The sequence below is a fragment of the Chenopodium album genome, chromosome 18 (genome assembly GCF_948465745.1).
Source record: "Chenopodium album chromosome 18, dcCheAlbu1.1, whole genome shotgun sequence".
Classification (NCBI taxonomy): domain Eukaryota; kingdom Viridiplantae; phylum Streptophyta; class Magnoliopsida; order Caryophyllales; family Amaranthaceae; genus Chenopodium; species Chenopodium album.
In genome coordinates, this window is record NC_137851.1 from 34,269,794 (window position 1) to 34,292,152 (window position 22,359).

Here is a 22,359-nt window from a genome sequence, read left to right on the forward strand (position 1 = left end):
TTAGCTAGGGGAAGGGGGTGAAAACCATGAGTTCATATTGATGATTGATGATGATTTGATTGAACTCATGCCATAAATTGATGAAATATATGATTTTTGATAGCTTGAGAATATTAATAGCACATTATTTGATGTTCCCTAATTTAAATGCATGAGAGTGATTTGAATTAGATTAAGATCACCTTTACTTTAATAATTGCATGAAAATGAATTATTTAAGTAGAGTTTTATGTATTGTGCACTCTTAATCTCTTGCCATGATTAGTGACTAATTGGATGTATGAAAGTGATCTCAATTAGGACAAGGCTTAATTCATTGATTTTCTTAAACAATTGCATAAAAGTGAGTTGTTTGAGTAGAACTTAGCATTATATGGCATGTTTTTCATGATAATCATCGTTGTCCATCTTTGTTTGATCATGTTTGACACCCCCGTACCCCTAGCGTTGCTTATCTTTGGTTTAATCCTTTTTTATCTTTCTTTCTTTATTGCTTTAGTTTCCTTAATCAAAGAAACCAACAAAAATATTCTCCTATCTACTCTTGCATTAGTGGATTTGATGTTTAACTTGTGTGCTTCCTCGTGGTTCGACTCTATACTTGCCACTAACTAGTTTAGTGAAGGTCTAGGTTTATAAATAATTAATTTGATTAGGGTAGTAGATTCAACGACCTACTCACCGTGATCAAATTTTGGCGCCGTTGCCGGGGACGTGGCTTGTTTTGCATTTATTTTTGCTATTGTTAGAGTCATTTTATTTGCTTTTCTTTTTCTTTTGCTCGTTTTATCCTTCTTGTCATTGCGAATTGTTTTCTTAGCTTTGGTGGATGCTTAGGAGATCTCAAGGTCCGCCCACACATAACATTGACCATGAGATCGACCGAACTTTGAGACAAGTCTGTAGGCTTTGTCGAGAAAAGGGAAGTGGTCTTGGTGTTATTGTTGATAGTGGGAGTGACTCTTGTTCTTCAAGTGCACAAAGTGAGACAATGGCGGGAGAAGAGGATGAAGTTTTGTTTCGTGAGTTTTGAAATCCGGAGGATTATGAGCTCACGGGAGGGATCTTGCTTCCCGTCACGGAAACCAACTTTACCATTCATCCCCAATACACAAGGATGGTACAAGGGGAGCAATTTTCGGGTTCTCCAAGTGAAGATCCAATTGAGCACCTTGATAGATTCCTTGAGCTATGTGCTATGATTCAAACCAATAAAATTTCTTAAGAGTACATCCGAATGCATCTATTTTGATAATCTCTTTCGGGTAGAGCTAAGAAGTGGCTCAAGCAAGTGAGGCCAAATTCTCTCACAACATGGAGAGAGATAGTCAAGGCATTCTTGAAGAGGTTCATTTCTGAGGAAAAGATCACCGAGATGAGGAAGAAGATCGCATCGTTTGAACAAGAAACAGATGAGAGTCTTAGTGAAGCTTGGGAAAGGTTCAAGGAGTTGGTACAAGCATGTCCTCATCATGAATACAATCAAAGCTTGCTTATGTGATTCTTCTATGATGGATTGGAACCTTTGTCTAGAGCTAACTTGGATGCGGGGGCGGGTGGACAATTGATTAAGATCCCTCAAAACCAAGTCGAAGCAACAATTGAAGAAGTGGCGAAGAACTACTCTTGGGGTGGTAGAAGGAGGAATGCACCGAAAAAAGGTGGGATGTATGAATTAGAGAAGGTTGATCAATTGCAACATCAAATTGAGCTTTTGACCAAGGGGCTTGTAAAGTTGAATACAAGTGTTAATAGTGGGGCAAACTCTTCTCAAGTCAATTCTTTCTCATGTCAAAATTGTGGTGGTACAAACCACGATACATCTTATTGTGGAGGCTTGAGCCCCGAACATGTTGCGGCTTATAACACAAGGCAAGATGGATTTAGGGGAAGTGGCGGAGGAGTAGCTTGGAGACAACCACCACCCAGATTTGCACCTCAACCTCAACAATGGGGGCAACAAGCTCAACCATCATACAATTCCAACCCTCAATATCAAAACCCACCTGCACCTCAAAACCAAAACCCAAGGGGTAACTACCTAAGAAACAACCAATACAACAATCAAAATCAAGGGTCTCAAAGGAGTCAAGATCAAGCATCTCAATCCGATTCTACACAAACCCAAATCCTTCAACAACTCCAAGCCATGAATCAACAAATGCAAGAGGTCAAATCTCATAACAAGATGGTTGATTTACAATTAGCCTAATTGGCCGAGAGAGTATCTTTCAACTCACCTTTCTACTTTACCCGGGCAATCACAACCTAACCCCTCTTACAACTTAAAACCCAATTCTTGCAAGGCAATTACATTGAGATCGGGCATATCCTATGAAGGGCCTAAAGAGGGACAAGAAGAAAGTGTGAGGATGGAGAAGAGAGTTGAAGAAGAAAAAGGTATTGGGAAAGAAGAGAATGTGGAGAAGAAGAAGCACAATGATGAGAAAACAACTTCAGATCCTAGTGAGACTAGGAATCTAGATGAGCCGGTTCCTTTTCCCGAGAGGTTTGTGGAGAGAAAGTTGAATGATAAATTCTCAAAATTCCTTAGTGTAATAAAGAACTTACACATAAGTCTCTCTTTCATCGAGGTTGTTACCCAAATGCCTTCCTACTCCAAATTTCTCAAGGACATCTTAACCAACAAGAGGAAGCTCAATGACGAGTTCATTACCCTCCCTCATCAAGTTAGTGCACTCGTTCAACACAAGATGCCAAAGAAAGAGAAGGACCCGAGAAGCTTTACTTTACCGATCAAGATCGGTAACATGGAACCTAGGGGTGCCTTGGTGGATTTAGGAGCGAGTGTTAGTTTAATTCCCCTCTCCATTGCACAAAAACTTAATATTGAAATGATTCCCACAAGAAAAACAATTCAACTAGCCGACCGCTCGGTAATTTTTCCTTGTGGTGAACTTGAAGATGTTCCTATTCAAGTTGGACATATCTATTTGCCATGTGATTTTGTAGTGGTGGACATGGAGGAAGATGTTGATACTCCTTTGATCTTGGGTCATGAAGCTCTTAAAACCTTGGGGGTGGTCATCAATTGCAAGAACAATACTATTACATGTGAGCTGGCCAATGAGAAGATTGTCTTTGAGTTCTCCAAGTTACTCAAGACCCCCATGGTTGAGAAATGCTATCGATTTGATGTTGTTAATGAGGAATTAGATCGTTTGGGGAAGGTAATGATGAGGCCTCAAGATCCAATGATTGAAGCTCTTACATGCAAAGATGATTTCCACTCTCAAGAGGCAAGAGAGTTTGTCATGGCTATGGAATAAACCTCAAAGGAGGAAGAGGTTGAACAACAAGTGGAGATCGAGCTTGAGCATGAAGAGGAGAAATTGGAGGAGAGTTCTAAGCCTCCTCCTAAGGTAGAACTCAAACCCCTTCCCCTTCTTTGAAATATTCTTATCCTGATAATGAAGGAAAACCATATTATCGTCAATGCTACCCTTGATAGACTTCATTTGGAAAAATTGCTTGATGTTTTGAGAAAATATAAATATAGGGTATAGCATTGATGATATCAAGGATATTAGCCCTTCTTTGTGCATGCATCATATTCATCTTGAAGATGATCAATCCATCTCCATTGAACCTCAAAGGAGGTTAAACCCCAACCTCTAATAGGTTGTCAAGAAAGAGATTTTGAAACTACGAGAAACGGGCATCATCTATGCTATCTCCGATAACAAGTGGGTTAGCCCGGTTCATGTAGTTCCAAAAAATGGTGGAATGACCATCATCAAAAATGAAGGAGGAGAAGAAATCTCCACCCAGACGGTGACCGGGTGGAGGATGTGTATTGAATATAGGTTATTGAACAAAAATACAAAGAAAGACCATTTTCCTCTCCAATTCATGGATCAAATGTTGGAAAGACTTTCTCACCATACTTTCTTTTGTTTCTTGGATGGGTACTCCGGATTTTTCCAAATCCCTATCCATCCAAGTGACCAAGAGAAAACAACTTTCACATGTCCATATGGAACATTTGCATACCGAAGAATGCCATTCGGGTTATGCAATGGTCCTTCAACTTTCCAACGATGCATGACTTCTATTTTCTCCGAGATACTTGAAAAAGAGATTGAAGTATTCATGGATGATTTTAGTGTTGGTGGCTCGTCTTTTGACAATTGTCTTTATAATCTTGAAAAGGTTTTGAGAAGGTATTAAGAGACGAGTTTGGTTTTGATTTGGGAAAAATGCCACTTTATGGTTGAGGAGGGTATTGTCCTTGGCTATAAAGTTTCAAAGAATGGCATTGAGGTTGATCAGGCCAAAGTTTCGGTGATTGCAAAGTTGCCCCCTCCTACTTCTATCACGAGAGTAAGAGCTTTCCTAGGGCATGCCGGTTTTTACCGGAGATTCATTAAAGATTTTTCATCAATCGCCAAACCTTTGACCGAATTACTCAAAAAGGATGTTGTTTTAAGCTTTAATGAGGCTTGCCTTGAGGCATTTCACAAGCTCAAGGAAGCTCTCATTTTCTCTCTCATTGTGCAAGCTCCAGATTAGAGCTTGCCTTTTGAGCTAATGTGTGATGCTAGTGACTTTGCAGTAGGTGCCGTGCTTGGGCAAAAGAAAGAAGAAAGATCATATGTCATCTACTATGCAAGTAGAACTCTTGATAAAGCTCAAAGGAACTACACTACAACGGAAAAGGAGATGTTAGCGATGGTGTTTTCATTTGACAAGTTTCAATCCTATCTTATTTTCTCTAAGGTGATTGTGTACACAAATCATATAGCAGTTCGATATCTCATGACTAATAAGGAAGAAAATCCACGTCTTATCCGTTGGGTTCTCTCCCTCTAAGATTTTCACATGGAAATGAGAGACAAAAAGGGAGCGGAGAACTATGTGGCAGATCATTTGTCTAGGCTTCCTTTTGAGAACAAGGAGGATGTGCCAATCAATGAGGAAATGGGATTTGAAACTCTTATGGATATGACTTCGGCATCTAGCCCATGGTATGCCGATATAGCAAATTTTCTTGCTTGTGGAGTCATTCCCTTGGAACTCTCTTCTCAACAAGAGAAACGGTTTTTCAAGGAAGCGAAGAGGTACTTTTGGAATGACCCATACCTATTCAAACAATGTGGAGATGGCCTTTTTCGTAAATGTGTGCTGGACCATGAAATTTAAGGAGTTCTTGAGCATTGCCACTCGTTGCCATGTGGAGGTCATAGCGGAGTTGACAAGACGGTGGCAAAGATTTCCCAATCTCTCTTGTGGTGGCCAACAATGCATAAGAATGCTCGCAAGTTTGTGTTGAGATGTGATAGGTGTCATAGAAGTGGTGGCATAACCAAGAGAGATGAAATGCTGCAACAAAACATTTTGGAAGTTGAGCATTTTGATGTGTGGGGTGTCGACTTTATGGGGCCTTTTTTTTCGTCTTTTGGGAATTTATATATCTTGGTAGCGGTTGATTATGTGACTAAGTGGATTGAAGCCATACCTTCTCCTACCAATGATCATAAGGTTGTGTTAAGTCTTTTAAAGAAGATTATTTTTCCTCGATTTGGGGTTCCAAGAGTGTTAATTAGTGATGGAGGCTCCCATTTTGCCAAAAAGCAATTTGAAGCTCTTCTCAAAAGGTATGGAGTTCATCACAAAGTTGGTCTTCCCTACCATCCTCAAACTCAAGGGCAAGTGGAGGTGTCGAATCGAGAAATCAAGAATCTTTTTGGAAGGATGGTGAACAAATCGAGGAAGGATTGGTCGCTCAAACTCTATGACACACTATGGGCTCTTAGGACGGCATACAAGACTCCAATCGGTACAACCCCTTATCGGTTAGTGTATGGGAAGCCTTGTCATTTGCCGGTAGAATTAGAACATAAAGCTTGGTGGGCTATAAAGGAGCTAAACATGGATATGTCGCTGGCCGGTGAAAAGAGATTGCTCAAGCTCAATGAACTTGAGGAGCTTAGATGTGACGCATATGAAAACTCAAGGCTATATAAGGAGAAGACCAAGAAGTGGCATGACCAACATATAAGAAACAAGAGCTTTAAGGTTAGAGATAAGGTGTTGCTTTTCAACTCAAGGGTTCGTTTGTTTTCGGGAAAACTCAGGTCCAAATAGTCGGGGCCTTTTGTGGTATTAAAGACTACTCCCTATGGTTCTTTTGAGTTAGATGCGGACGGTAACAAGTTTATGGTTAATGGTCATCGATTGAAGCACTATTTTTACAAGGAAGAATTTGGTCTCATTGAATGTTTAAGGCTTGATCCTTTGGATCCCAAGCCCCCTCCTTGATGAAAATTTTCTCATCGTCAAGCTAGTGACCTTGTAAAGAAGCACTTCTCGGGAGGCAATCCGAGTTTCTTTTGCTTTTAAATTTGTGTTTTGATGGTTTGGATTAATTTGGACTTTGTTTATATGAATTTTGTGTTGTTTGCTTTTGTAGGGTGGAAGTTGAATTGAGAAATGTGGCTAAATGAAGGAGTTGAGCTAAATTTACTCCTCGTAGCTCCATCAGTTAAATTTCCCCTCTTTCCTCTCGTTTCCTCACTTCTCTTTCTCACTCAAACCCTAACCCCCTCTATCTAGCTTCCATAACTCACATCTCCTTCACTAATCTCTTGCATACACACATCAATTCCCTCAATTTACACCTTATTTCATCACAAATTTGCATCTTTCCTCCACTATAGACGAGATCGGCAAATTTTCATGCAAGTGGGTCTTCACAATTTGGTATGATTTACTTACTCTTCTTCACCTTAATGTTTATTTTGTGAGTATAATTAGTCATATTGTCGTTTAATTTGTAAATTGAAGATTTTATTTCATGAATTATATGGCAATTTCTTAGTTTCATGTACTACTTTGTTGAGAATACTTGAATGGAGCTAAATTTGAATAGCATGTGATTAGTTTGTCATATTTGGGCGACATTGCTTGTTGGATGATGTTCGGAGGAAATTTCCCTTGCAATTGTTCATGCTAATATTGTTGTGTTTGATTTGGAAATGTGATAATTGTATGACATTCTTCTAGGTGAAGTAGTTTGATGGTGGTCTGATTTCTTTTGTTGGTGAAATTTGGTTTGGTTTTTTACCTTGGTAATTATATGGTGTTTATGTCTCTTTATCACTTTGTTTTTGAATATGATAAATCCTTGGAAATGATTTTGAACTTACTCATATGTTCACAATTTCCCTAAAATTATTTATGGAGTAGTTCTTGTGACACCATGTGATACCTTATTTGGGTAATTGATTTAAATTTAGCTAATAGAGATTGTGAGATGAATTTTTGAAGTTGGATTTTGGTGTTTTGTAGGTACTTGTCCTACGGAGGAAATTTGGATAAGTTCTCTGTTGTTGCTATAATCATGTCTCGCCGATTTAGAGATTTGTTGCCTGGTTCTTCTTCCCGAAAGTCGCAAAAAGCTTCTTCTTCCCAAGCATCATCTGATGTGGATTAAAGGCCTTTAACCTAATAAAAGATCTAAAATACACCCTTAGAATAAAGCTTCGTTCTTGATCAGAAATTCGAACCAAAAACGATTGAAAGTAACCGGATATGACCTTGAAAACGACCACTTTTAGAAAGAATTCAATGCTTAATCAAACTACTTAAACTACTCCTAGAACTAAGTATTTTGATGAACAAATCTTAGACTACTCCTAGAACTAAGAATTGCACGTTCTAATTATCAAAACAACTCCTTGAATTGAAAACTAGCAAAAAAACGTTTAAGCAAAGGTAAACAATTTTTATTGAAATTAATCTGATTTTCTATGACATGTCTCTAAGAGCCACGAAATTCCTCTATTTATAGATTAAAAATAACTAATTCTCTCCCTAAAAGGATTAGGATAATTCCCTAACCTTGTTTCCCAAGTACCCTAACTAGAATAGAAAACTACTTCTAATTAGAATAGGAAAACTAATCCTAAACAAACTCTAATTAACTAAAAACTTTTCTAACAACCTTAGGAAGTTTATAGCAATTAAATAACATAAAATAAACCTTATCATTAGTGCTTAAGACAAGAAAAACCCTCTCAAGTGAAAGGTAAAAACCTGGAAGCAAAACACTAGAAAAAAAACTAAGTATAAAAACTCTTCCATTTCACATCGCCGCCATAACACCACCTCACGCGCCACCATAGCTGACACGCGCCTGACCGGCGTGTAGCTGGCCTCAATCCGATGCTGGGATGCCGGCACGTGGGACCCTGCTCGGTGCGTGTGCATTGTCATCGTTGCCGGAAGTGAATTGCTGCAAATCTTCTTCCTTGGTGATCAAGCTTCCTTCTTTCTCAATTGATCTATTGAACCATTTCTTGTTTAATTCCTTGTTTGGGCAGCCTATAATGATGTTATTAAGACCTTCTAAAAGTACATTAGATCCTTCAAAACAATTCCCCTCTTGATTCACATCACCATCCAAATCTACTTCGACGCCCAACCCTCCCCAACCATACACGGTTCAATTTTGGTCTTACTTTCAAAGCAAGTGTTATGATGAACAGTCTAAGCGCCATGTTTGCTCTACTAGATTCTACGACAAATCATGTTGTCAAACCTTGGGTTTTGACGTGGATATCCAAGACATGGCTGAATCTTTAGTTTGGGAGTCATTCCTCTCTATCACGGTTCCTTCGGCATTCACTAATACTTCTCAGGCTGACCCTAGGCCTCCTTGCACCTACCGAGAACTTACATTGGAATTCCTCTCTTCCTTGCAACTTCAAACTATTGAGAGGCGACGTGTAAAGGAGCTCGAACTTCACTTTCGAATGTTCAACAAGAAACGGAAGGTCATTTTAAAGGAGCTAAACAATATGTTTGGGTGGGATCTAGAGAGCCCCGTCCATAAAGTGAATGATCGAGTTTTGGAAGGGTATGTGAAGCAAGAATGGTGGAACACCATCACCCAAGGGACTACAAAATTCAGCTCACGCTCCGCAAAGGCGTCGAAAATCATCCATCCGGCCCTTCGCTATTTTCATAGGATGATGGTGTATGCTCTTTTCTCTCGACAAGAGTTGGGAAAGGTGAATCAAGAGGAGCTCACTATGCTATGGTTGGCCATTAACGGATATATCAACTATGATCACGAGGTCAATTTCGGTGCCATCCTTGTCGATCGCTTCCACGAAACAAAGTTGGGAACTTCTCTTACCGGCGACATTCAATGCAGCGGTATGATCACGTGGATCGCCTATAAGCTTGGATTAGGAGAGGAGTTGGCTGAGCTAACCCTAGTCGATGAAATCCCTTACTTGAACCTTGCCGCTCTCAAGCAGGTCGGGATGCTACGTGAGGTGACTTGTCGTTATGGCGTAGATGCGCGGATTTGGATGGTCCGCGAGGTCTCATGGTGCGCAATACCCAACCCTTTCATCTCCAACGAGCCGCCGGAGAACGTGAATCAATGGCAAGTTCCCCGCTCCAACATTAGTGAGCTCCATTTGTCTCCAAGGGAGCAAGTTCCCCAACCTTCTCGTCAACAACAACAACAACGGCATCATCAACAACAACAACAACGGCAACAACATCAACAAGAACATCGTTAACAATATTTTGAGCGTTAACAATATTTTGAGCATCAACAGTTTAAATTTGGGGAAGGATCCCGATCTTTGCATATCCCCTCCTTTAGTGAGGGAGGTATGAATTCTTGCATTTCCCCTTTTAATACTGAAAATGCTTTTCAAAGTCTAAGCTTGCAAGTAAGCCGGTTAGCGGAGGCCGCCGATGGTCATGGGGTTTACAATGCCAATATTTATGATTGGCATGTAAACCAAGGGCATTTCGACCCTCCCGTGAACTATCCCAATTTTTTGCTCTGACAAGGGCCGGTTCCTTCTTATGAGGAACTGCATATCGACGGGACTCCCCGTCAACCGGCTTGGCCTTATTGGCAAGGGCCATCTTCTCAAGGTGGCCCTCGTGTGGATTACCCCACCTCGGAGGGGTATGACTATCGGGCACCGGGCGGTAGTGATTATCGTGGGGACCCCAATTACCCCATGTACACCTCGGAGCCCATAGTGATGCCACCTCCTTTTGACCCTCTTTTGAATTGGCAACAAGAGCTATACCGAAACTGTGGTTTTCCACTGGGTCATACCGGTGGATGGGAGCCCCATGGCCCTCCTATCGACGTCAACTACGAATGGCGTCAGAGTGGAGAAGGATCTAGCTCCCATATGGATGACTAGAGCCTTTGGGCCACTTTTTTTTGCCCTTCCCCCCCTCCCTAACCCATTCTGTTCCAACTGAGGATGATTTTCCGTTCAAGTGTGGGGTGTGTTCCATTATTGTTTTATTCTAAGGGCATGTTTTATGGGGTATATTCATTGCCAATAAGCGCTCATTGCAAGTTTTTCTCATCTTTGTTGATGTTCACTTCCTTTCTCTTTTCTAAAATCAATGTTTTGATGATGGTTTCATTGTTTTGGCTCCCAAAGCGAAAAATTCAAATTCTCTTTTAATCCAAACCCTTTTTTTTTCTTTGTTTCTCTTTAGTAGTTTCTTACTTTGCTTTTTATTTTTTATTTTTATTATTTATTTACTTTGATCTTTTGTACATAACTCTTGCTACTAACCAAATATTTTCCGAGTTGTTTTAGATTATGTCATTTGTGTAGGTCTTATTGGTGCAATTCCCGGAGTGAAGCAATGAAGCTCCATTTGTTATGGAATTGTGATCTTATGTGCTTTTGAATGACAAATTTCCTTCTTAACTCTTTAAATATTTGGATTGGTTGTTTAGTTTAGGTTAGTGTAGGTTGGAGTTAATTGTTCGAGTTTGTATGCATTTGATTCTACGGAATCTGGTGATCGTTGGTATGATGCCGAACGGTCTTTGTTTGTTGATTGGGAATTAAATGTTTACTCGCCTCTTATACTTTTATTCTCCTTCCTTTTTGAAAAAAAAACTTTATTGTTTCAAGACAAACCATGAAAACTTTAGTTGTTTCATCTTCATTTTGAGCATAATAAAAGTTAACTTGTGTGATTGAATTTCTTTCTTACTAAGTGTTAAAAGTTTGCATGCTTTGGGATTGCCATCAGTTGAATTTAGGATAATTCCATGATAAGGTAGCCAGTCTAGAACTCGTAAGGCCCATCGAACCCAATTTCACTTGTTTGTGGTAAGAAGGTTTTGCTCTCATTAGGGGATTTGAAGCCCTAGAGGTAGTTTTTGTAACCCGATGTGAGTTTCATTGTTCAAGCCTCCAACATTTCTTTGTATGAGCGGCGTAGGATCCTTACCAAGGCATGCTTGAATCTAGAAAATGGCGTCTAACTCCCAAGATCGCGACCAAACTAACTTAGGGATGACAAAGAACATTCTTTCATTCGGTGACTATATTGTTTCTAGGTTTAGCTTTTATCTTATTGTCTTTTTGGTTGCATTTGCCTCTTTTGCTTCCTTTGTTGAGCCTTTCCCCTCCTTGATTATAGCACATTATAAGCCCATGGCCTTTTATTTTACTTTCACCCTTAGGATCGTGAAATTCAAGCCTCGAAAGCTTATACATGTTTTGATTTGAAATGTGGAGGGTAATGGTTCTTAATGGAAGGTGAGATTGTGATGTTGTTAATATTTGTTCAATAAAAGCAAGTGCAAAATCCAAGAAAAAGCCGTCCATAGTTATAAAAGGTAAGGACTTTGGAATTTAATGAAAACTTGCAAATTGAAAAAGAGAATAAAGTGTTGTTGAATGATGATGAAAGGAAAAGATGAAAGTTCATAATGTTTGGCAATGTGATTCAAATTTGTGGCAATATAGTTTGAAAATTGGTAAATATTTAATTTTGAAAAAGAGGCTTGATCACCCTTGTTTTGGGTGTTTTGAGTCCTTTGGGAGAGTTACAGATCGAAGATTGGTCTGGCTCGGCCTGTACCTACAAAACAACGGAGACTCCGGTTGATTGAAGCTCCACCTCCGACGATCAAGTTAGAACGTGTGGGAGTGAGTAAAAAGTGCAAAAAAGGTGAAGCGAGATCTTCTCGGATTCCGAGATCAGGTGATTTCTCTGATGTAAGAGAAAAGTAGGTGTGAGGTAATCAATGAACTTGTCCCAAAATGGGTAAAATCTCCCTATTTATAGGGTCCTTGGAAATTGTGCCCTTACGTAGGTCATATGACCTAAATTTGGTGGGCTGCCCCCATTTTGGAGGCTTTTTGGGGAATTGGGCCTCTAAAAGCCGTCATTTCTTCTCTTGACAGTGGATTCCACGTGTCATATTGCTAATGGCCCGATTTTGACCAATACTGGGTGGACACGTGTCCTACTTTAAATGGGCCACGTGGCGGGGTAATTTTACTCAAAACATTTGCCCTTCACAGGTGTGACGTGGCATGCCACGTGGCATCAGTGACACTTGTCACTCAGCAGCTGGCTGAACAATTTTTACTGTTCACCTTATGGGAAAATTACCATGTATGCCTGGAATTACCCCTCTATGTATATAAAGTTTACTCCTTGTTTTTCACATAATCACAAAAACAACTTCGAGAGAATTTGAGATTTTCTAGAGAAAAAATTGTATTCTGTCGTTTTCTACAGTGCACCTGCTTCAACCGGCTCCATTCACTTTCAATCAGTACCTTCTGCAAGGTAACCGCCTGACTCTTTTCTCCTTAAAGTTTTAAATCTCCGCCTGTGTTTGTTTTTCATTGTTTTTATAAAATGGTTTCACAAACACACACGGCACGGCCTAGGATAGCTGTCAGCCGGTCACCTGGACAGCAGAATCTAGGACTAGGGGTGCCGTCTGCCCCACTCTGCATTCGTCCCCCAATCCGACCGTCTCTGTGTCTATGCGGGTCACTATGGCCAGAACTAAAAGGACAACTCGACCGCCTAGTGATGAAGAGGATGAGGGTTCCATTAGGGTTTCAGAAGCGAAGTTTATTACGATGCGCCTGGTGCCCTAAGTACTCCTGGTGACTCTATTTTGAGGGAGTCGGATGACTCGGATGGGGGGTCTGAATCTGAACAAGGATCTTCCCATATAAGTGTTTCCTTAGGCGGCTCTGAAACTTAAGAGGAGTCGTCTGATGAATCTGATGAGGAGTCCGCCTCTCCCGAGAGAGGTCAGGAAGAGGTGTCCTCCTCTGTACAGGATGAATTCACCCCTTACTTTACACACATATCACTTTCCACCCAGAAACTTATGTAGAAAAACCTGGGTGAACTTCGGGACACCTATGTAATGGGGGCAAACTATGAAATCAATGTTCCGGCCTTAGAGGATACAGTCGTCTGGCCTCTTAATCGAGGATTCCAACTTTGGATGTTATGTAGCCGCAATACAGGCGGGCCTCCAATTTCCCTTGGATTTGGCTGTTGAAGTGATCCTAGACGGTTACCGCCTGGGGGTATGGCAACTTACCCCCAATTCCTAGGTTAATATTCTATGTTTTGTGGCCGGCTCCAGGATGCAAAGCGTTGAGCCAAGCTTTGAGGCATTTTCCTCTATGAATTACTTGAGCAAACTCCACAAGTCAGCCGCGATCCCGGCTGGTATACCCTAACGAGCAATAAAGGGTACATGATGACTCTTGGAAAAGAGTCTAAGTGGAAAGATTGGAGAAATAGGTTTTACATAATATCTTCTCCGGATACCAGCTGGAACGAGAAGTTCAATTCTTGGAACAGAAACCTTTATCTCCTGGGCCAGAAGACATTCCTTTCGCTAGTGTCTGAAGAGGGCTGGGATCAGATTCTGACGCCTGGGTTGTTCAAAGTTGACGTTAAGACCGTAAAGGGGAGTGCTGAGAAGGAGATAATCTCTAACAGCTACATCCCTAGATACGAGTGGCTTAGGGACCCATTCTACTTGGCCACCCGCGGCCTTAGTTTAGAGAAAAGTCGAGGTGTGTAGCCGGCTGAGTGTTTTGCTGCGCATTTGTTCTTTGTTTATGCTTTTCTAATCACACATTCGACCTTTTTGTAGAGGAAGCTATGTCTCAGCTAAACCCGAGCAAGAAACCAAGCGGCTCAGCATCCGCCTATCGCCAAATGATTAGGCAAAAAAACCAAGTTTTCAAGAAGGACCAGCTCTAACATGTAAGCCCCATACATCCGTCTCTTTGCCTTTTAATTCAAAACATGTTATTTTTACTAAATGCCATTGATTCTCTTACAGGAGGGTTCGATCAAGCCCCCGGTCCTGCATGCTCTGAATGAAAGGCCCCCCAAGCGTCCTGCTACCGATGAGGGTCAAACACCTAAGCGGCTCCGGAAGACCATTGCTCACAAGCCTTCTGCGAGCAACTCCGAATCCCACCCTTCTACCGGCGGAAAATCGCCGGCTATTATGGCTGCCTTAAAACAGGCGGCAGACTCCAAATCTTCAAAGAAGAAGCCTGCTGCTGGGGCCGACTCCCCAAGCAAACGCAGGGACAAGCAGGTCTAGGACCTGGTTGTAATCTTAGGTATTCAGATAAATTATTTCTGCCAAGTATAATTTTCATCCGACCTCCTAATAACTTAGGAGACTTTTGCTCTCTCATACCGAATGTATATCTACTCTTATACCCAATTTGTTGATCATGCAGAGGCTCCCCAAGTGCCGGATGTTCGGCAAATTGCCAAGGACATGCTCCGGAACATCTCTGCCGAACAACGGGACTCAATAAAGGGGGTTGGCACCATGAACTTCGATGCTATAATGGCTCTTCTTGTTGAGGCGAGTGTTTTCATGTTATACTTAAAATTCTGAGATTTTGCTTCTCTGCCATCTGTTTTCTAACGGCCTTAAGTCCTCTAACCGGATGCAGGCTATGCTGCGAGTGAATGGGCTCAAAAAACTTTTCAATGAGAATACGAAAGAGGTAAGAGTTTCCAACCTTAAGGCCGCTTCCAATCTTGATCGGGCGATGTATGATGTAAATAAATCTGAGTTACTAACTTAGGATATCTTGTATTCGTAGGCAGCTACCAACTTGCAAGTCAAGAAAGATTTGGAGGCGGCTCAAAGGAAGGTTACTGAGCTCAAGGGGGAGCTGAAGACGACCCAGGTGGAGCTTGGCAAGCTACAGGACATAGATAGGGACACATACAATCTCCGTCGCTAGGTTGAGATTTTACAGAAAAAGCTTGCCGACCAGGAGGAGCAGCTTAGGTCCAAGTATAAGGCTCGTGCTAAAGAAGAGAAGTGCCAGCTCATTCAGGAGAATGAGACCGACTGCGTCACTCGGATGAAGATGGCGTGGAAAGCTCTCTTTCCACATGACGATTACTCCATCTAGGAGTATCGTTATGAGCGGGCAACAGAAGCCCTGGATCATGAGCAGCAGCAGGTAGAGGAAGAGGCCTTGGGTGAAGAGATTGGGGGCCAGGACAATGAACCGGCTGGGGACCATCCGACAAATGATAAAGAGATGGCGGATGAGAATGAAGCACAGTCCTCCCCCAATGCTGATTAAGCTTAAGTTTTTCTGTGGCCGGATAACCTTTTTTAGTACATTTTCTGGCCTGCGTGCCGTGTATGCTTGTTTCTTTACCGAATGTGGAGTCGGGTTTCTTAACAATTTCTTTTCTCACCGACTGTTTAACCGGTTAACAATTTCAACTTTATCTTAACTAATCAAAGGATTAGATTTTTAATGATGAATCATCCGGCCATTAGGTCGGTTTTGGATTTGAAATTTGAGTTTTGAATGGTAAACCGGATGTTCTTGCCCCTGGACAGATGTGCGCTTGGGTTTACAAGTTGGTTGATTGACTTGGAAATTTGTGATACCTGAGGAGAGTATGACTAATTTCCATGTCAATCAATCACTAAGGTGATTTCCCCAAGCCAAGCGCGCAACCGGCCACTTGAGAAGGCGGTGATGAATTCAAGCGGTCAATGACCTTTTCATAATAGCCAGATGGCTGTTCATGCTAAAAATACTAGTTGTATGAACTAGAATGTAATATTTACATCGGTCCGCCTGCTATGCCTTGTTGCAATAACAGGCGGTCCTTTATTTACATTGGTTCGCCTCCCCCATACCCAATGGGTTCTTGTGGCATAGTTGTCGTACTCTGACCAATTTAAACTTGGCCGTCTGTGTAATTTAATAGCCACAATTTAAAATTCCAATTATACTTTATGTTCGCTTGCCCCTATTGGGAAGACTTGTATAATTTCAGGATGTAATCTAAGTTGGAACTTCGGCCGATCGCCGGCTGATATAACAAACATCCGGCTTTCTTTATCTTGTTCGTTTTTTTAAATTACCCTGATCAGCCATCTACGAGTTGACCAATTAGGTCGTTTAATTTTTGCCGTCTGTATGCGTTTGTAGAGCAAATGATTGAATGCCCTTTGCGACGATAACACCCGGAGGGGCGTCGTTGGATGCCTTACTCACATTGGATCAGGCGAATTTATAAAATAGGTTATCATCTGGCCATATGCCTCATGCCTTTTAGACATATGTTCAGCCACTAAGTTTTTTGTTTAGTTTATCATCCGGCCCTTGGCCTCTTGTCCCTTGGACATTGGTTTTAACTTCCAAGTTAACTTAATTTAGATTTGTCAAATAACGGTATACCGTCTGTTCATCAAATAGACGACACACGTGACAGGACACATGTATATAAAGGTATAGATAACATAATTTGAAAACAAAACGCAGCTTTTTCATTGATAGGCTTTCTATTTACAAAAATTCACAACTCTTAGAAGTAGTATTTTTTAAGATTGTCTACATTCTAAGTTCTGGGCATCCGCCTACCGTCTCGTGCTTCTAGGTGGTAGGTGCTGTCTCTTACTTCCTCATAGATCCGGTAGGAGCCTTCCCAATCAGGGGTTAGCTTCCCTTACTGATTGGCCCTACCGGTTGCCTCCATTTTGCGTAACACAAAGTCCCCCTACTTCAAGGGTCGTTTGTGTACTTTCTTGTTGTAGGCTCTTGTCATTCTCAGACGGTAAATCTCATGACGGAAGACGGCATTGCCCATGCATTCTAGGAGGGAATCCAGTGCTAATAGCATGGCCTCCCAGTTTGCCTCTTCATCGTAAAGCATTAGTCGTAGAGTCGGCTCATAATGCTCAATGGGCAAGTCGGCTTCAGCTTCATATTCCATGAGAAATGGAGTTTCCCCAGTTGCCCCTTTTGTAGTGGTCTGGACGGCCCATAAGACATGAATTAGTTCTTTTGCCCATAAACCACCGGCTCTCTCAATTTTCTTTTTAATGCCGTCTGAGATAAGTTTGTTGAAGGCTTCAACTTGGCTGTTTGCTTGGGGTCGGCCGACTGATGCAAAATAATTTGAGATCCCTTGATCTCCCAACCAAGTTTTGAGCTAAGGCGTCTCAAACTGAGGGCCATTATCAAACACCATAGACAGAGGTACCCCAAACCGGGTGATGATGTTCTTCCAGATGAAAGAGATGACATCCTTTGTCTTGATGTTGTTGACCGCCTCTGCCTCCACCCACTTGGTTAAGTAATCCACAGCCACCAGAATGTAGCGCTTTTCACATGGTGCAGGCGTATAAGGACCTAGAATGTCCATGCCCCATTTAGCAAACGGGACTGGGCTGTGGATTGCCGTCAGATCAGTAGCCGGGCAATGGATTACCTTGCCAAATTTTTGACACTTATCACAATTTTTAACCATCTCCATGGCGTCTGACTCAAGAGTGGGCTAAAATTAGTGCCACCTGGCTCTGACGGCTAAGGATCTGCCGCCTATGTGAGAGGCGCAGTATCCTTCGAGAAATTTTTTCCCCTTTTCTAGGGTAACACACTTCAGTAGACGCTTCAAGAAACCTGCTTTGAAGAGTTCTCCTTTTCTCTTCTCGAAGTTTGCTGCTCGCTTCTTCATGACGGCTGCCTCCTGTGGTAAATCAGGAAGCGTGCCGTTTGTCAGGTATGCCCGGATACCATCAATCCAGGTGGAGCTTCGGTCGAGAATTCCAATGGGTTCCTCATGTATACTTCGCTTTTCCAGAACTTCCCAAAAGACTGATCGAGGCGTAACACAGCAGGCGGAGGATGCCAGTTTGGACAACGCGTCCGCCTTATTGTTCTTAGATCTAGGCTCCTGAGTTAGATGAAACTGTTCAAGTGTTCCAGCTTTAACCTTGACCGCCTAAAGGTATTTGATCATAGTCGGATGCGTGGCTTCATACTCACCTTGGTACTACCTAACGACCAATTGCGAATCAGAATGGGCGTCAATATTGGTTGCCCCTGTCGCCTTACACATGCGGATACCAGCTAGCAGGGCTTCATATTCTGCCTCATTATTTGACGCTTGGAACTTGAACCATAGTGCATACTAAAATTTGTCCCCCTCAGGAGACTCACAGATAACACCTACACCACAGCCGTTCATAGTGGAACTCCCATCCACGTACACTTTCCAAACCAGATCAGGATTATCTGGTGGAACCGACCTTGTCATTTCGAAGTCGGCAAACGCTTGACCCTTCACTGCCTTCCTTAGTTCGTAAGTGATTTCAAGACTTTGCATTTCAATAGCCCATTTGAGCATTCTACTAGATGTTTCCAAGGTGGACATTGGCTGCTTGAGGGGTTGATTCGTGTAGATCACAACCGGATGTGCCAAGAAGTATGGTTTCAACTTCTTGAATGCCATGTAAAGGGCAAGGCCAAAATTTTCAACCATGGGGTATCGGAGTTCAATATTTCTGAGTACATGGCTAATGAAATAGATCGGGAGCTGGATGTCGTCTCTATCAGCAAGGAGAACAGCACTGAGGGCATGGTTTGAGACGGCTAGGTACCTTTATAACGTCTCTTTAAGTAGAGGGCTAACAAGCCTTGGCACAGAGTGCAAGTTTTCTTTCAATTTTTGAAAGGCCGCTTCTGCATTATCCCCCTATTCAAATCTAGTCTTCTTCCTAATTGCTTGGAAGAAGCAAAGGCATTTGTGACCTGACTGGCTGAGGAATCTTCCCAATGCCGCTAGGCAACCGGTTAACTTCTGAACTTCCTTGACAGTGCAGGGTGACTTCATGTTAATTACCACCCGTATCTTCTTAGGGTTAGCCTCTATCCCCCTTTGATCAATCAGGAATCCGAGAAACTTCCCAGACTCAACACCAAAGACAAATTTCTTGGGATTTAACATAACCTTATGCCGCCTGAGTGTGGTGAAGGTTTCTCAGAGATCATCAAGGTAACCCGTCTGTAGCTTAGATTTGACTATCATATCATTAATGTACGCCTCTACATTCTTCCTGATTTGATTAATGAAGATTGTTTTAATCATACGTTGGAAAGTAGCAGGCGCATTCTTCAAGCCAAACGACCTCACAGTATAGCAGAATAATCCCTAATCAGTGACGAAGGTCGTCTTCTCTTGTTCTTTTTTCCACAGGGGTATCCAATGGAAGCCGGAGTGGGCATCCATAAAACTCATTAAGGTATGCCTGGCTGTAGAGTCGACTATATTGTCAATCTTTGGAAGTTGGTAACTGTCCTTTGGACATGCCTTGTTGAGGTCTGTGTAGTCAACACACATGCGCTAGGTACCATTCGACTTCTTTAAATGCACAACGTTCGGAACCCAATCAAAGAAGTTACATGGCCGAATGAACCCAATGTTTAAATTCGGCATCTGTCGTCTGACTTCTTTCATCCCCGTGATTTCTCTTCTTTTGCCAGATTGTCTTCTTTTTCGGATCCACGGCGAGTTTGTGGACAACGAGATTCGGGCTGACGCTTGACATCTTTTCCACTTCTAAGGCAAAAATGTCTTTGAATTTTTTCAGCAGAAGGTGCAAGTCTGCACCCAACTTAGCAAAGGCAGCCATCCCCACCTTAACAGTACGCTCTGGATGCCTGTCATCCAGAGCGAGATCCATGTGCTCACCAGCCGGCTGGGGACGAAGCTCCACTGATCGCTCTCCGGTCAGTGATTGCTATTTCTTTTCTTTCTTCACCTCCACCAGCTGATAAGCTTTCCTCTGCTTCCGGGCTGTTGGTGGGGTTGGGTTGGGATCCTTGACTTTCATCAAGGTCTATTGGCTCCCGCCCTTAGCCGGCTGAGGCCACAGTGGACTTGACGGCTAAGAGATAACATTCTTGAGCCGTCTTCTGATCCCCTTTTAGGGAGCCAATAGAACCATCATCCTTCTTATACTTCAGCAGCATGAGGGAAGGGATAATGATAGCCTTGGATCCGTTCAGAGTTGGACGGCCCAAAATGATGTTATAGACAGTCAGCTCCTCAACTACTAAGAACTTGACGACTAGGTGCCGCACTTCTCCTTTGTCTCCCAGCCGGATAGGTAGGTCAATCCTGCCGACTGGGTACACCATTCCACCCCCAAAACAAACTAGGGGATGGGATACCGGGTGCATGCTGTTGGGCTTGTACTTGAGGTTTTGCAAGCACTTGTAGCTGATGATGTCCGAGGAGCTACCGGTGTCTATAAGGATTCGTCCAACCAGCTGGTTGACGACCTTACATTCAATGACAACCGGGTCGTCATGCGGATAACGGACGCTGCCCTGGTCCTTCTTAGTAATAAGGACGCCTGGGAAGGTTCCGCTAGCCGACGCCTGCTCTTCATCAACAACCTTGGCCATCTTCTTCAGATGGTCTTGGTGCCCCGGATAGTAGGGCCGCCACCTGAGAACCCTCCTGCTATGGTGTAGACTGGCTCTTTGTCAGTGTCCGAGCTACTAGTAGGCTGGGCAGTCTTGGACGGTTGTCCCGGGTTCTTCTTATTAGTCCCTTTGGAGTTGGAGACGTAGGACTTCAACATCCCATTATCAGCCAGACGGTCCAACGCCCGCTGAATGCTGAAGCAGTCGTTGGTGTCATGGCCAAAATCCTCATGGTACTGGCATAATTTATTTTTGTTCCGTGACTAAACGTAACTCTTCTTCGGATTCGGCTTCTCAATAGTCAGCCGGTCCTTAATCTCCATGAAAATGGAGTTGTAGTCCTTATTAAACTCGTACCTTGGGGAATACAGTTTGAATTCCTTCTTTTTCTTCTAGGACGGCTGGTCAGAATCATTGACCGCCAAGACTTCTTTTCTCTTTTTGCTCTTTCTTGTTTCTTAGCCAGCTGAGCAGACCGACTATGTTTTTGTTTGTCACACTTTTTGGAGTCCGACTAGTTGCTGGGCGAGCAGAGGTTGCTTGTATAAATCTTTCCGCCTCTATCAGCGCCTGCTGGAGGGTGCAGACCCTCTTTCTGACGAGGTCAAACTTAAAAGTTGACCCGTCCTTCCGACCCTTTTAGAAGTCTGTAAAGGCTACTTCGTCAAATAGCCCCTGAAGTTGGATTTTGGTCAGGTTGAACCGTCTGACATAAGAGCGAAGTCCTTCCTTCTCCCTCTGCTTAATGGTGCTCAAGTATAAACTTGTTTTCTTCGCAGGGATGTTCATGGAGAAGTTGGACGCAAACAAGTAGGCAAGCTTCTTGAAGCTGTCTATGCACGCGACTGGCAAGTTGCAAAACCATTGTTGGGCTATGCCCTTCAATGTGGCCGGGAAGCAGCGGCACCATGCAGCATCATCCAACCCCTGTAAATACATGAGGTTGGTGTATGCCATGAGGTGGTCCTCAGGGTTGGAAATACCATCATAGGTACCAAACAACACATATTTTACCTTGGCTGGCTATGCCGCCTCGGTTATCTCCCTGGTGAACGCAGAGGGTTGTTCACCAAGTCGGAGCAGACGGAGCTGCCAGTCCAAAGGCTGGACATGGTTGTATGTCGCCTGACCTCCAAAGGGGACCGGTTGCATATAGTGCAGGCCATATTGCCAATATGGCATCTGAGGCGTATACGGGGCTAACCCGAGGGCCAGTATGGACGGACTGGCCGCCTATATGGCTCTCATGCAAGGATTGGGTACTCAGACAGCTGCTGGCTTCTCATACTTTCGATGATTTTCCGAGCGTTAGGGGTAGATTTTTTGCTACCACCCGGCTGATCCTACCGGTGGGGTCTCTTGGGACCATTCTAAGACAGAAGGATCTTAGACCAGTTAATTGTTGCGGCTGCCTTCTCCTTTGGATGTGGAGTTGGCTGCCTGTCCCTGACTGGCTTCCTCCTGTCAGCCTGAGGAGTCTTCTTTGCCGACTGACCCTTGCTAAGGCCAGCCTTGTTTTTACTGATCAGATCCTTGATTTTGCCCTTGAAACTAGTCATGAATTTCAAGAGTTCGTCTCGGGTGACTAGGTCTGATCCTCTTGCCATCTGGGTTTCCCCTTCCGGTTGCCCTGGGGGCCTCCTTGTACCCACTTGGCTTTCACCTCGTTCCAAGTTATCTCTAGGACGGAGACGCCTGGTAATGAGTGACCCATCTTTGGCCACATACATTTCGACTTGAGGATCATCATCCTCCTGGTCTGTAAAGACCTCCAGCT

At 42.9% G+C, this 22,359-nt stretch overlaps 1 non-coding gene across 1 annotated transcript; it reads right to left on the reverse strand.

Moving 5' to 3' along the window:
- Positions 1-1,373: 1,373 nt before the first annotated feature.
- LOC145593203 (small nucleolar RNA R71) lies at positions 1,374-1,478 on the reverse strand. The gene has a single exon (XR_014102578.1). It is a non-coding gene; the product is annotated as a small nucleolar RNA R71 (small nucleolar RNA).
- Between the last annotated feature and the right edge of the window lie 20,881 nt (positions 1,479-22,359).